The sequence below is a fragment of the Gorilla gorilla genome, chromosome 3, assembly GCF_029281585.2.
Source record: "Gorilla gorilla gorilla isolate KB3781 chromosome 3, NHGRI_mGorGor1-v2.1_pri, whole genome shotgun sequence".
NCBI classification, from domain to species: domain Eukaryota; kingdom Metazoa; phylum Chordata; class Mammalia; order Primates; family Hominidae; genus Gorilla; species Gorilla gorilla.
Window position 1 is genome coordinate 196,477,437 of NC_073227.2, and position 11,175 is coordinate 196,488,611.

Below are 11,175 nucleotides of genomic sequence, written 5' to 3' on the forward strand. Positions count from 1 at the left end.
GACTTCACATCATTTACAGAGACATGGATGAAACTGGAAGCCATCATTCTCAGCAAACTAACACAGGAACAGAAAACCAAATACCTCATGTTCTCACTCATAAGTGAGAATTGGACAATGAGAACACATGGACACAGGGAGGGGAACATCACACACTGGGGCCTGTCCGGGGTTGGAGGGCAAGAAAAGAAGGGAGAGCATTAAGACAAACACCTAATGCATGCAGGGCTTAAAACCTAGATGATAGGTTGATAGGTGCAGCAAACCACCATGGCACATGTATACCTATGTAACAAACCTGCACATTCTTCACATGTATCCCAGAACTTAAAGTAAAATTAAAAAAAAAATGCACACACTATATCCTAGCATGTTTTCTTTTGCATATCCAATTTATGAACAAAAGCTATACACGTGAAATACATAAAAATGACATTTTTTGAGATTATATTATTCTTGTAGTTTTCAATGGAATTATCTTTTACTGTAAAACTAAATGACAACAAACGAACTGAAGTGTCTTTTAAATTTTTCTGCCCCCTTTCTCCATTTCCACTTTTATCCACACTAATCCTCCCCAACACCACCATTCAGATCTGAGGAGAAAAGGCGAATCATTGACATTCTGATGGCAAGAGGTTTTCTTTTTAAGCACTGTGCTCAGCAAGAGTTAAAACAAAGTAAATCAATCAGAATGAATAAATAATTAATCAAATATTCTCATGTTTGTAAGTGCTCCTTTCAACTCTGTAACAATAATGATCTTCAATAGGTCAGGACTGACTCCTTCTAATTTTGTCATTTACTATCTATATGACCACCTACTTTTTTTTATTAGTTTATTAGTCTATAATTATATAACAGGCACTATATTAAGTACTTTAAATTAATTATCTAATTTTATTACTATTTTATAAAGGAAAGAACTGAGGCTGAAAGAGGATGTTATTTGCCCAGTATGGTACATTGAGTAAGAATTATGAGATGTGACCACATAAGACTTGGTCTTTAAATAGCAGTTAAAATCACTAGTTAGGCACAAGAAGTTGAGCAGCTGGTAAACATCCCTTGCTTGATTCCATCTTTCTGCACAGTAGGTACAATCATAATGTCTATCTCCTAGAGTTATCATCATTACTGAGTGAGATGAGTTCATGTGAACACATTTAGCAGAGCATTTGTCATGTAATAAGCAATCATAGGTTAATATACATAGACACAGAGCACTCCTAAAACATTTCATCCACATAATATAAATGCCAAAATTTACAAATCAGTTATAATAGAGATGGTCTCTCCATCACCATTATTAAATTTCCATTGCACTTATTCAGAAGCAAAAGTGAATTTGAACATAGAGTAATGAGTGTATTCTAAATTATAGAATCTGAAAATTCTTTTCTATGCAGTAATAATTCAAAAGCATTGGTTGTGCAGTCTCAAAAAAGAGAATTTCTAAAATGTTTTGTTTTTCAAAATTAAGGGAATATTTTAAAGTATTTGTCTTATTATCATTTTCTTTTCCAATAATAGAGAAATTTATGAAACCCAGTATATAAAGACAGTGATGGGCCAGGAACCCAAAATTTAAGTTCCAAAGTATACAAATCTAATATGCTGGAAAAAAATCATAAAATGAACACATCTTTCTTACTATAGCTCCAATAAATATTCTAATTACATTAACATAAATTAGCTCATTAATCTAGACAGTAACCTATGAGGTATGTACTATTATAATTTCTGGTAACAGATAAGAAAACTGAGGTATAGAAAGAGTAAGTAACTTATTCAGGGTCACACGTTTAATAAGATTCATAGCTGCACAAATAAGAGGACCCACAAGAAAGTTACTTAACCTCCCTGATTTTCTGTTCTCAATTGTGAATAAAGGGGTTAAAAATGACACAGAACGTAGAATTTTAAAATCGGACTTAACTTGAATCACATCCCTTACCCAATGCCATTTTTTACAGATAATTTGATGGGTACTGGTGGCTGTGAGACATAAGCAAATATGTAAACCTCTGGTATTGCTAAAGCAAATGCCTACATCTTTCCTTGATGTAAGACTACATATTGTGGCCCAGATTTAATATATGAGGTCTCTAAGTGAGCCATTCAGGGTATCATTTACACAATAAAAACCTTTTTAATTTTGAAACGTCTCTATTTTATACTCATATAAATGACATTTTCCAATGGACCATGCCTCTTAAATCCACATTTTCCTAGTTTGTTTGCCATAAGCAACTCAGACAGAGCATATACACCTTGCTAAAAAGCATCTTAAAGCTTCGAATTGTCCACTACCTTTCCACAGAAAATAGCATCAGGAAGCACATTTACTAGGTGACTTCATCAGGCAGTTTCTCCCCAGGATGCCCTTGGTTAGAGGACACGGCTACTAAACCATTTTATCCTAAAGTTGAATTCAATTATTTCCAAACTATCTTTCAACCCTATCATTGTGTTACTTAAAAGTCAGTTGTGTTATAACTTATGAGTCTCGTATTTGACATGTTAAATTCTCATTAATACTCTAAATAATGTAGTATATTAAGGAGATAAGCATGGCAAAATACTGTAGCTGGAATTTAATTCTTTAGTATAGAATCTAAAATGTTAAATATTTTTAAACAGCCCTGAAATTTTTGTCATAGAACTACTCAATGTAATATTGTCAGCCAAAAAAGTAATAATTCGAAAAGCAATTGTAAAAGCTTCATACGTGCACAATTTTTTTTTCTCACCTTGTCTGGAATTGAACAGCCAGAGATTCAATTATAGCAGTCAGAAACACATAACTCATCATATTATGGTAATAATGCATTATCTTGGAAAACCAAGGCCAAATATTGGCTATATCTTATAAGCAACATATTGATTTTTCAAAACGGTTTATATAGGTCAAAACACCTCAAAATCATGTTCCTCTTTCAGAAATATGAGAAAATTTTGTGACATTTAATTTTAAAATACATTAAAAAGTTTTACTGGCTTACGATGATCACATATATATGTTTTCACTATGCAGTGAAAATGATAAGCAGCTATGCCAAAAACAGACTGAGAAAAAAATTATATTTCTTCCTAGGTTCTCTACTAATTTGCAGTTGCTTCTTGTTTATTCATTTTATCATCTTCCGGCAAGTGATAGCTGACACTGAAGTGTTCAGAAAAATTTTGGTGATAAGTGTAAAATTAATGATAAGTATAAACAGTCTACTCCACCTAAAAGGGAAATATATTTATACTGTGTAATATTATATGAAGGATTAAGTAGATAAAGTAGAAAGAAATAGTAAAAATAAAAGTAGAAGTAAGAAAATATTAACAAATAGAATGATGAGTACATCCCAGCTTTGGGTTAAATGCAAGGATGTGTAGACACGTATTATGCATGACACACTTACGCTTATATTTTATTATTTAACCATATCAGTGACCTATGTTTTTTCAATTGTCACTTGTTTTATATTAAGTTTACAAATTTTTAAATCATGCATGTGGATTTTCCTTTGTGGTTTGTTTTATCTATAGTTATAATTTCCTTTCTCATTTAGTCGTGAGAGAAATATTCACTTTATTTTCTTACAGTTTGAGTTTCACTCTTTATATGAAAGTCACTAATCCATCTTAATAAAAACAGTAATGAGAATAAATTCACGGTCAGTTAGAAAATGAAGGATCGAACGGCAAGCGCCTGGGGCCAAGAAAGAGCGGCTCCTCTGAAAAATGGCAGAAGCAGTTTTCCATGCCCCAAACAGGAAAGGAAGGGTGTATGAGACTTAGGGTGTATGAGACTTATGAGTCTCCATTGCCAATCCCTTCTGGTCAGGACCATGGTCCTCAGAAAGGAAGATAGTCTATTCTGAAATGATTAACAACAATGTGATTGTGAGGAACGCAGAGGACATTGAGCCGCTCTGTGGGGAAGGTTCTTTTGGAAAAGGTATTCTTTCAAGAAGCTGTCCAACCATCACAGTTTCAGATCCTAAATTGGTTGCTAAATGGAAAGATATGAAGACAAACATGCCTATCATCACGTCAAAGAAGTATCAGCGTAGTGTTGAGTGGGTGGCAGAGCTGATGCGTAGACAGGGACAGGATGAGAGTGCAGTGCGCAGAATCCTCAAGGATTACTTGAATCCGCTTGAGCATCGCCCTGTGAAAAGGAATGAACAGGTTCAAATGCATGATGAGCTTAACTCTGGAATGGTCTCCAACATGGAAGGCACAGCGGTAGGAGAGAGACCTTCTATGATAAACGGGGACTCTGGAAAGTCAGTTGTTATGGGTGATCCCAGTGAGCCATTAGGCTGCCTGCAGGAGGGCTCTGGGAGCGACCCACCAACAGAAGGCTTTGAGGAAAGCGTGGGAGAGGACGCTTCACCTCTGCCCCAAGCATGTTACTGCAAACACGATGCTCTCGTCCTCCAGTCTGGCTCTCACCGTGAGGACAGCAGCCAGCATTTTGGTCTCCTGCATGCTGGGGACAGAGGGCCTGACCAGTACGTGCTGGTGCAGGAAGCCGAGTGTGCCGTGAGCGAGAGGAAGGATGCCCCAAATGAGGAATTGGTGCAAAGAAAGAGACTAATCTGCAGAAGAAATCCATATAGGATCTTTTGAGTATTTGCAGCTCAGCCTAGAAGAGGTCTTCTTCCTGGTCTATGCTCTGGAATGTTTAAGTATTTGCTATGAGAAGGAGCCTTTAACGATAGCGAAGCTCTGGAAAACTTTCACTGTAGTTCAGCTTACCTTCAGGACCACCTACATGGCCTACCATTGCTTGCCAAGCAATGGCTAGTGCCCAAAGTGGGGCTCAAGTACGGGATAGATTTACTGCTATATTGGAAAGGCCCTCCGTTTTATCATGCAAGCTATTCTGTCGTTATTGAGCTAGTTGATGAGCAGTTTGAAGGCTGTCTCTGCAGTCCCTTCAGTTGGATGTCCCTGGCTGCCTTGAGCAGAGTTTCCGTTAATGTCTTCAAGGAACTCATGCTGTGCTGTTTCATTAAACCCTCTACTATGACTGACAAGGAAACGGAGTCACCAGAATGTATGAAAAAAATTAGAGTTCAGGAGGTGATTGTGAGTTGATGGGTGTCTTCACAAGAGAGGAGTGACCAAGACAAACTTTAACAATTCAACCTCAAATTTCTAATTTCACCAACAACTATTTATTGAGGGCTAGGTAAAAAGTTCTTTTTACTGTAATCCCCCATTAATTTATAAGTTTTAAAGGGCCTGGTGCTCCCAGCACCAGACAATGATCAGTGTTTTTAAAGATAAATTACACAGGGGAGGAGAAAGAGCCCTGTGCTGGGCCTGCAGATTCTGTCCTTGCATTGGCCTCTTCCAATCCTGAGCCTCGTGCCTCTGGCCTCAGTCTGTGCCCTCATCCAGTCACTGGGGAGGTTGGACTAGATGAGTGGATGAATCCCGAGGGGACTCTTCCAATAACAGGGACATGTATTCTCTGATTTTACCTGAAAGTGGCAGTAGTTTACATTTATACAGTACAGTTTGTGAAGCACTTTCATACACAAACATCTCTTGCTACTTACATCTAAGCTGTTCCAAAAAGAGTGCTAGCAGGTTTAACAATTACAGGATCTATGTTCCATTATTTTGAATGGAAAAAATTGTTATATGTCTCAGCGTATCCAAGAACTTTAACCAATAGCTCAAAACATTTAAAAATCTCTTTAATATCTACCAAGGATTTCTGTGTAACAAAGCCTTTAAAACATCAGTTACCTAATTATTTAATTCTCAAATGAACTCATTTGTAGGCATGTTTATGTACAGAACACAACAATATCATACAATATTAGATAAGCCTATCTTCACTGAACTTGTTACAATGAGTGATGAAATAATGTTTGGAGACATAATGAAAGCAAATTAACATTTAGCAAAATATAATAAAGCCTTTGTTTAATTGGTGACATAAAACAGAAGGATCATCTACAATTGTACCATTTTCTGAAGAAATATAAATTTTCAAGTTGGCTTATGAAGGATTAGAAAATGTAAAAAAGCCAAAGATTAAGGGAGCCCATTTTAGTTTTCAATCAATAAATTCTTCAAATATTATTAAATTAATGATTTGTGAAGAATATATAGCATGCTAGGCACTAGTGAGCGTGTAAACTGCTACAAACTTTCAGAACAGCAAATTGGCAATATAAATCATGAACCATAAAATCTTCCACACCAATAATTCTATTTCTAGGAAGCTATACTACTAAATAATCTCGAATTTAAATGATGACTTATGAACCAAAATATTAATTGTACCATTAATAATAATACTGAAGAGTTGCATGAAACTTAAATGTCCAACACTGGGAAGATGACTCAGTAAATTGCAGTATATTTGAGGGGGGAAATATGAGATAGATTTCAAAATTAATTTTACTAAAAATATTAATGCCATATATATGCTCAAGATTTCTTGAAAAATCTATGATATAAAATTATATGTATAGTATAATCCTTTTACATAAAAGGCATAAAGTTTATAATTTTTAGTTAATACACAAATATACTTACATAGAAAAATTAATACAAGAAAATGCACTAGAATGAGAGTAGTAATTGCCTCTCAGAGGAGAAACTGATGTATAATTTTTCTTTCACTTTTCTTTGTCTTCCATGATAATACCTATCACGTTATTTCATTCTTCATTACAGTAGCTAACTCTGAGTCCTAACTAACACAGTGATTTTGAGGCTCTTTAATAAAATGGGAAATGATCCTTTAACAACAATTTATAAAAGTGTTAAATGATCTTGGAGGGTCCTTCTTGTTTTACCAAAAGAAATTTTTTCCCATAAAAAGTAAAAAGTCTCAATCCTGAATGGCACCCTGTTATAATCTAGCAACTGCCATGCTGGGTTAATTTACTATCACACAGCCCAGAAATGATCTCATTGACAGAGATGCCAAGGCACCATTTTGTTCCTTGGTCATCCTCTATATGATTTCCCCAACATATTAGCCATACTTTCCAAAGATCTCTAGCTTAATTTACTAACTCATTATGGACTTACAGAAATGTGAAATGTGTATTCAATTGTTTCTCTGAACATTTAAGAAATGCACCAACAGCATTTCTTACAAATTTTTTTTTGTTCTATCAACAATGTTACTTTGTTGTAATAAATTAATGAGTTTGGTGCTTCTCTTTCAATTGCGTGTGTGTGTGTGAGAGAAAGAGATTCTTAATGATATTCACACTATAAATTTTAATATACAGCTACTCTTTTTGTAACCATAAAGTCTGAGTCATTTTAGTGATGGTGAAGAGGGATATGATAGGTTTGTGGGAAAGGGTGAGCCAACAGCCCATCTGAACACCAACTGTTGAGTGCCCATTTCCCCAGGTGTCACTGGATTTCTGGGAAACAGCTTCCTAGACTTTAGTGTCCTCAATTAAAGAGCAGACAATTATGGCTTTTCTCTCTGTCTGTGGAGGGTAGAGTACAAAAATAATTTCAGTTGAAAGCCTTACTTAATGGTAGTGACATAAAGTGAGAGAGTTTTTAACACACTGTCTCCTCAAATCACCTACAGTTCCAGATTCCCATTGTTAGGGGATCTTGGGGGTGTTGCTTTTCTGGCTATAAATCTGCGGCTGGTGGCACCTTTGCCCAAGTTTTGCTCGGACCTGCTGGGCTTGTTCCACCCACTTGGCATGGCAGGCTGCACTTGGTTCATGCTACAAACCTGGATCCCACACCTTCAAGGAGAGTGTGAGTTAGGCGTGGAGCAGTGAGGGGTGTGTGAGCAAGTATGGGATCCTGCCACTAAGCAGTCATATACACCAGCTGCTGCCACAGCATGAGCAGCTCCAGGTGCCAGCTCTGTGAGGCTGTGGCTGCACCAGGTGCACTGCAAGCAGCTTCCCCAGCTTGCACTGGGGAATGTGGTGGTGCCTGGAAGCTTAGAGATGCTGGGGATCTCAGGGCCCCAAAGAGGGAGTCATAACTCTTGCTTAGGGAGCTCCCAGGTGTGGGGTCCTCAAAGGGCTGCAGCTCTTCTCTCCTTCTCTTCACTGGCAATGTGGCATGCAAGGAGCATGTTTTAGCTCTGTTTTGGTTACAGCTCTTTTAGCCTCTTCATTAAGCAGGTCCCAAATTATTGTCCTGCAACCAGGAAGAATGAGGTATGCAGACAAGTGTAGAGTGAGCAAGATGAAGGGGAGATTTATTGAGTGACAGAACAGCTCAGAGGAGATCCACAGGGGGCAGCTCTCTTCCACAGCCAGGGTGTCTAGTCCAGTGTTCAAAGCAGAGAGGATAGCTCCTCTGCAGCTGTTTGTCCTGTCATCTGCTCTGGCCTGGCTGAGCCTGAGGCTTTTATGGGCCTCAGAGAGGAGAAAGTGCATGCTGATTGGTCCATGGGTGGCCATGGGTGGGACTGGAAAGGGCACTGCAAGTTCCCACTCCAATCTGTAATACTGGCAGACCAGCCCCCACCCTTCAGGCCCTCCCTGGTCTGAAGGTGGGCCCTCACCAGGACCCACTGCCTTCCACCCAGAAGCCTGTCTGCCTCCTGCAACTGTTCATGGTGCCCAGGCTGCTTGCACCAAGGGGTACCTGCAAGCCAGTGCTGAGCCACCCTCAGCCCCCAAACCTCAGCTTCCCTCCCCTCCCCCAACCCCACCACTCATCAGCACCCAAAGTCTGGAGAGGGCCAAGGCAGCAGTGGGTTGGTGTGTCAGTGCTGCCCCCAAGGATGCACACACCCAGCTGAGCTGTGACAGTGCCCCAAGATCAGAGTTGGTGCCAGGAGTGGGGAGAAGCCAGGGAGTGTGAGCAGATACTCCTGAGCCTGTGGGGGAAGGGGAGACCTGCCCAGGCCCCCAAGGGTGCAGACTGCAGAGATTCCAGGTCCTGTACCTGGGAGGGCAGGTCTCCCGCCAGCTCTGTGGAGCCTATAGGCAGCCCCAGCTGTGCCTCCTCACAGCCTGGGGTTGGTGCTCCAGGTCCACACTGGGCCCTTCTCTGCATGCCCCTCTGTGGCTGACCCCACTGCTCCCCCACTGGCAGTGGCTTGGCCCAGCCCCATTGAGGCAGCCCCCCAGGGCAATGGGCTCTGGGAGTGCTCCACTCATCCCTGGCTCCCGCTGGCTCTGTGGAGTGTGGCACCACCCTGGGCCCAGTTCTGCCTCCTCCCAGTGCCAGCCACACAGCAGTGGCAGGTGAGAGGGGTGATGTGGGCCAGGATCCAGTGTGGCAGAGGCTCTGGGCCTGGGGCGGCAGTGTGAGGGTAAGGGCAGTGCAGCCAGCTGTCTTGGGGATGCAGTGCACAGGGGTCCCACCACCACCACTGCTGCACCTGTAACCACTCCCTCTGCCACTGCTCACACCTCCCCACTGCAGCCATTAGTGGCAGCAGCTGCTCTAGATGGCCTGTCACTGCCATCGCCATCTTGCTTCCATGTCTCCACGTCTAAACCTGAGACACGTCTGCAGCCCCTGCAATAAATTTTGCAGTTCTCTGGGGTTTTATGTTCCTCATATTCATCCCATTTACCTTCCTGCTTCAAGTGCTTTTTCCTAGTTGCTGGCCCCCTACGTGAAGCTATTCTTGATTATCACGATAGTTACAGGTTTTGTTTATCTTTTTAATAAATACTCATTCTCTGTCATTTCTAAGGATTTAAGTTCAAAGAAGTGATGATACTTTAATAAAAAAATTAAAATCATCTTCCAAATGTACCTTAGATCATTTTATTCAGTTTTAAAATCCCTTAATTCTAGAAAATATTGTTATACTTAAAAACCTTGGGGAAATTTTTTTGGAAAATACATTTAGTTCTAAAGGTCATTTTAGTAAGGAAGATGGTTCCCCAATCTTCTTTTTATATTTTCTGTATTTGTTTTATAAAAGTCAGATATGCTTATTGATACATATTTCAAAATTCTGGTTTCGTTATTAAATCAGTTATACAATTTGTAAGGTGTTTACTAATGTTTACTTGATTGTCATGGGTTTCCAGTAATTGAATTGTGTAGTATTTAATTTCTTGTAGGCTTTACATTTTTTCTTTCACTTTCTAATATTTCCCATTACATTGGCTAAGATTTCCCAGAAGAAAATTATAAATTGATTATACTTATAGTTTTTGTATCTAATTGAGTTGAGCTGAATTTTAAAATTGCTATGTGTTTTCTATCAATTTCTTCTTACACTTTAAACAAGTCTTGATTGATAACTATTTTGCTTAATTATTAAGGCAAAAAATGTGAAAAGCTCTGACTTTTATATCATTGTTACAGGATACATTGATACATGAATTATTATTATTATATGATTTTTGTCATTTAATTATTTTTAATGAAAATTTTTCTCTCTTATATTAATATTTTCCTTTTTCTGACATTAGTGTAGAAATTTTAACTTCTGTGGGTTGTTTTGTTTACATTCTTGTTAAACTTTTACCAGTTCGTTTTTTATTTTTCAGATTTTCACAATGAGTAACAGTGATATACCCATTCTATTTTGAAATAATTTTTTTAATTTTATATTTTGCTTGTCAAACCTCAAAGGTTTTACTTTTCTTTTCTTTTCTTTTCTTTTCTTTTTTTTTTTTTTAGAGGGAGTTTCACTCTTGTTGCCCAGGTTGGAGTGCAATGGCACAATCTCGGCTCACTGCAACCTCTACTTCCTGGGTTCAAGCAATTCTTCTGCCTCAGCCTCCTAATTAGCTGGGATTACAGCCATGCGCCACCACGCCAAGCTAATTTTGTATTTTTAGTAGAGACGGGGTTTCTCCGTGTTGGTCAGGCTGGTCTCAAACTCCCGACCTCAGGTGATCCGCCTACCTTGGCCTCCCAAAGTGCTGGGATTACAAGGGTGAGCCACCGTGGCTGGCCGAGTTTTCAGTTTTCTACCAGTGATTTTGACATTTAGATTTGCTTTAATAACTGACATATGTCTTAATTCAATTATGCAACTTATGCACTTTTATGTATCATGCTGTTTCTTTAATTTTGCTATGTGACTTACTTTCCTGTTATTTTTTTCTTTCTGTTACTTAAAATGTATGGACTCTTTTCTTCATTTAAGATATTTTTATATCCATGTGTGTTTAAATTATGGTATAACTCATCTTTATTTGACTATCAATGCCAAGCCTGGAATAGTATCTATTGATT

General features: G+C 38.8%; 1 pseudogene; it reads left to right on the top strand.

Annotated features, from left to right (window-relative positions):
- The first annotated feature begins 3,738 nt into the window (after positions 1 to 3,738).
- LOC101136084 (tRNA-splicing endonuclease subunit Sen2-like) lies at positions 3,739 to 5,145 on the top strand (annotated as a pseudogene).
- Positions 5,146 to 11,175: the final 6,030 nt, after the last annotated feature.